General features: G+C 41.0%; 1 long non-coding RNA gene across 2 annotated transcripts; it reads right to left on the reverse strand.

Moving 5' to 3' along the window:
• Window positions 1–2,418: 2,418 nt before the first annotated feature.
• LOC311291218 lies at window positions 2,419–4,878 on the reverse strand. 2 transcript variants are annotated; one of them, XR_014627516.1, is made up of 4 exons: window positions 3,659–4,878; window positions 3,470–3,578; window positions 3,276–3,392; window positions 2,419–3,121 (listed from the first exon to the last, which is right to left on the reverse strand). It is a non-coding gene; the product is annotated as an uncharacterized lncRNA (long non-coding RNA). The 2 variants fall into 2 exon arrangements; XR_014627517.1 differs by having other exon boundaries at window positions 3,470–4,862.
• Window positions 4,879–5,328: the final 450 nt, after the last annotated feature.

Raw genomic sequence — 5,328 nt, forward strand, 5'->3', positions numbered from 1 at the left:
ATTCCACCCACTTCTTCTCCAACAGTATAGAACCCATAATCAGTAAAAAAAAAAATTGGACACAGCGACCCCATAGACTTCAACGGAGAAAAGTGAAGTCAATTAGAAGCACTCACTTCCTGATGGCTAAGCGTACTGCGCAGACTCAAACTGAGCTTGACAACGTAGATGTGACGTGAGCAACCCGTCTGTCTTCTAGTAGCTGTGCCAAGAGAAATCTGAATCATTCCCTTCCGAAACTTGCAGAGACGGAGAGCATGAGTAGGAGGTGTCCATGAGCTAGGAGCAACTTTTGCTAAGTATTCTGATGAATTATTTTGTCATTTTGCCTCCACGTCCCCCCGATGGCCCGCGAGCTTCTCCTCCAGTCCATACGGTAATCTCTCTACTGTGCGACAGAGTCGCGTGGTTATGATGCAATCGTTAGCCTATTTTTACAAAATATGCTTCTACTGGGCCATAACATAAGATACAAGGTAATGGAGCCTTTTATACATTTTCGTGTTTGTTTAGAAATAAATAATGGACAAATGGAGTCTTTAAACGCCTCAGATGTAAAGTTATTCGCTGTCAAAGTGACGCCAAAATGAATGGGAGTCAATGGAATGCTAACAGCAGGTGGGGGTCCGCTAATCAATGGCGGCGCCCGGGGAAGCTTCAATGTTTTATGGGAAACATTGGCCCCCTGGTTATAAACTGCGCAGGTGCCAGAGAAAGTCCCGTCTGCTGGAGATGCTGCCGGAAGTGCCGCTGCCATTTTGCACTTGCCCTTACTGGAGAAACCGTAGGCGCGAATTTAGTTCCCTTTCGAGAACGGTCACTTCGTATTGCGTAGCTATACGCAGTGGGGAAACTCCTTTTCCTCAAAACAGGACCGGCGAGTGAGACTGAGATGGGGAGAACGAGATACGCGGGAACTTGGCCTGCGTGGGCTCACTCACCTCCATTCTTCCGGGCTGCGGCGCTTCTTTTTCCTCCGGAAAAAAGAAGAGCAGGAGAAGCGGCATCACCATCTTGCAGAGAGCTAGCCGCGACCGCAGCGTCGAGACAGGCAGGCCTTCACAGACCAAGCATCCGCCGGCGGCAAGCCAAGTGCAGCTTGAGCATGGGCGGTTCCCAGGCATGAGATGCACCCGCCTTCACACTGGCATTTGAAATCAGCTCCGATACGGCTTCGAAACGACCGGAAGTCATTAATTTCCTATGGAGATTCGCAGACCGCATGCGAATGGGTCCGAACCGGGTCCGAACGAGTGTGGTGCGATCGTGTCAGTTGGTCATCCGGATGAGCTAAAAAAATTTAACTCTTGCGAAAGGCTACGGACGGTTCCTATCCGACAATTCCAGCGGAAGTTAGCGTTGCTATGGTAGGTTACTGATAAACAAACCTGAATTCTTAACTTTTAATAAAATAAATAATTATTTTATAATGATAAGTTGTCATGTCATTTTTTTTTATTTTCATGATTTTCTAACGTTATTAGGGCAGGTAATACAATTAAAATGTATAATTAAATATTGTGGCCCCCGCTCATTCACATACAGCCAGAAAATTCCATGATGGCAAATCGTCGGCTGGTCAATGCTCTTGCTGTACATTCTGACACTGACAAAATCAACTGTTCAAATCTCTCCGCCATTTTTGTTCTACTCGCTTCCGACGCTTTTCAACGGTGTAGTACGACGTCCGCTGGGGGCGTATTGCGTATTACGGAGCTGATTTCAACTGCCAGTGTGAAGCATGTCCGTCATCCGCACGTGACACAGGAAGAGCAAGGCATTTAGAACAACGCTCGCGTTCCTAAAAGCAAACATTATATATATATAAAGGATATATAGCGTTGGTCGCCGGATAGCGACAGGGGAAGACGACTTATGGGTTGAAGGCGAAATCCGCTGTAGGGCTTGATTCAACGGCAAAGGAGATGAAAATGAAATATGCTATAATGGCTGTTTCGGGGGCTAATATAGACTCGGTCACGCCCCCTTGGCAGGCTCTGACGTGTCTGATGTCCAATGTCTGATGTCGGGTTACACAAAGCAAAGCATCTACACAATTATTTAGGTTTCTTATTTAATGACCAATAATTTAGTATAATTTTGGCATAGGCCTAAGGCTTATTAGCGTAAGGCTATAGTCTGAAAGTTCTGATTTATGCACTGTTACAACAACAGTCTTTTTCTTTTTTTTCACAATGACATTTGAGTTCATGATTTTTATGTTGTTGTTTTGTTTTTGCTGATCTTTGAATAAAAATATGTTAACCTGATGAAAAATCAATGTTAAATTTCAACACTGATTCAATGATCTTTTGGTTAATGCATTAACATTGATTCAGTGTTTATCTGCTATCTGGGTTATGTTATGTGTATGATCCGTGATTAATTAATACAGCTAGTACACAAGGAATATTAAGGTTAGTAGTAAGAATATAAAGTGTTTATTTTATTACACTTTAGCTATTTGCATCTGAAGATTTCAATTACAATACATATCATTAAAGGCTGTTTTCCTCACATCAGTAGCACTTACATACACCAAATGCTTCTGCAAGTTTTTACAGAGGGATTTGGTCATTTAACATTCGCTTAATTTATACATGTTATTACTATTTTTTTTTTTTTTTTTTTTGGCTTTCTGGATGTTGACAGTATTTCTGAGACATCCAAAACTCTCTTTGTAAAATCCTTAAACTCTAATATGGCAACAAAATGAAACAAGAACTTTAAACCTGATTTTATCCAATGTTTAGATTTCTGCACTGGAAATGTATGCAAATTAGCACATAATTAGATAATGCATCACTCACATATTTAAACATAACATTTCAGAAAACTTGGAATGCAAAACAATTTTCTCAATATACTGTGATACAGCAAAAGGGTACTATTTTAAAATGTACTATTACAAAATTTTCACCCTTTTGTCTTGCCCCCAAGTAATTTATGTTCAGATCTGCTGTTTTGATGGATGTTAGCCTGAGATACATTGTAAAACTGCAGGTGTGTTTCAAAGAAGGGTGCAAAACAGTTGTGTAGATACTTCGACTGTCTTGCTATATTCTGGATTTTCAGCAAAATGGATTGTTTCCGCAGCTTTGAGTTCTTCAAAAACAACAATCTAGAGATAGAAGATAGATAGATAGACATGTATTACATTTCATAGATTTAAAGATTTTATTATTGCTGCATGCAAAATAAATTTTCCAGAACCAGTTTATGGCTTTTGCTATACTTCACCACAGTGACACCTATATTTACACACAGCCAGTCACCTCATTATCTCCACTCTTGAGCCAGGGACCGGGGAGATAGAGGGCTTTCTGAGGACCAACCGACCAGTGGCGTCCAAGATTTTGCCCGTTCACAAAAACCACTCCTTTACTCCAATTCTGCCAACAGTACAGAACAACATGATTTGTGCAGTCTTCTATGTTCTAAGGCTGTTCTAATGAAACTGTAGACTCACCGGCAGCTTCATAAAAGTATCTGTGGGCTGATCCACTACCAGGGTTCCCCTGAAAAACGCAGGGTAGGTGGGCTTCTGACCAACAGGCATCCATTTCAGTGACTGCAGTCTAATAAAAATTGAGAGATTCAGTTTTGACCTATGATTAATGTCTATGTATATAATCCCTGCGTCTTTGCAAAGTCTTACTAATGTCACACTGCATTTCTGAGCGCTCTCTCTTGTTTCCCTTGTCATGAGCCAGGTTTCCACCGAAATTAGCTGAAACAATTTGTACCAGGAACTTTTTTCCCAGGAACTCGTCGTCAGTCCATCGGTCGTATTTTTTAAACTCTGTTGATTCGAATAGCAAACAACTGTTACTGCACGCACCGCAACAGATTTAAAACAATGGTGGCTGAAATAAAATGCTGCGCGAAGTCAACCAATCAAAATGCGTCATGAACTCAACCAATCAGCATGTTCAGTATTGACAGTATTTCTGAGACATCCAAAATTCTCTTTGTAAAAACCTTAAACTCTAATATGGCAACAAAATAAAATGCTCACAAACTTCCAAGTCCCACCCGTGAAAGTTCCTGAACTTTGAAACAGTTCTACCTCGCGAGCAGGGACTTTCGGAGGGGGAAATATTTACCCGGAACTTCCTTTAGACCCAGGTTCCTGCGGTGTAAACACACGGAGAACCACCCCAAAGTCCCTAGTTCCTGGGGAAAGGGTGGAAGTTCCTCCTGCGGTGGAAACGCAGCTATGGTTTATGTTCTTGATCTTCTGCCCGTTTTCCTGGATTCTCCAAGATTTCACCTGGATTTCTGGATTCACTTGGACTCTTTCATTGTTTTCAGTGAGATTCATGTAAAGGCATGAGCGCGCTAAGCGGCTCAGATAAATGACAGTCCAAGACACAGGCAAACAGGGAAATCCAGGGAAACGGGGAGGAGATCAAACTATAACCCATGACGAGAAACAAGAGAGAGCGCTCAGAAATGCATTGTGACACTAACAAGACTTCACAAAAAGTGAGAAAAAACACAGGGCTTATACACAGACATTAACAGGTTAATGACACACTGGTGGATGTAATCACACGAAAATGAGTCCAGGCAAAGATTTATGGGAAATGTAGTTCATGATGGAATGGCAAAGGACTAGGCTGGCAGGCGTGACAATTATTTACCCTGATAATTTCTTCTTTATAATAAGAAAATATTCATCAAACTTTTGTAAGAAAGCATTAGTCTATTAAAGACAATAGTAAGATAACTGTCAAATAATTAGTAAGTTGTAGGCACAGAAGAATCGAAATAAATGATGACCTTCATTTCAGATGTAGCAATTATATCTTAAGGAAGGACCTAATTTTAGAGATGGTACCAGTTCTTAACCTGTGCCTGTAATTGCTTAAGTTAAAGGAGAACTCCGGTCAATTTTAACATTGAGCTAATTTTTTTGTACATTTGGAGTGCTGTCAATACAGAGAACAACGACAAAAATCGGTGTTGCCTACACCGAGTTATTCTATTTTTAAAATTTGCACCCTGATGACTTCAATGGGGCAAGTTTTAAACCTGCTTTTAGCCTCTTAAAGTAACACTAAGTAACTTTTCAACCTTCATAATATATTTCCAAAACGCTTGTGATGGTACATCGACTTAAAATAGGTTGAATGACGCGTCTGCCATGGGGTTTGTATAGTTTTTAATCGTACTTTTAAACTTCGGGGTTCGGGTAGTAACACCCGCGCACAAAAGGAACTACAAAATTCGACTGCTTTACGGCATAGGCTACCTCACTTCCCCCAACACGTCCTCACATGCTGTTGGACTTGTAAGTATATTGCTTATACTGTATATCACTCG

Source organism: Rutilus rutilus (assembly GCF_951802725.1).
Source record: "Rutilus rutilus genome assembly, chromosome: 5".
Taxonomy (NCBI): domain Eukaryota; kingdom Metazoa; phylum Chordata; class Actinopteri; order Cypriniformes; family Leuciscidae; genus Rutilus; species Rutilus rutilus.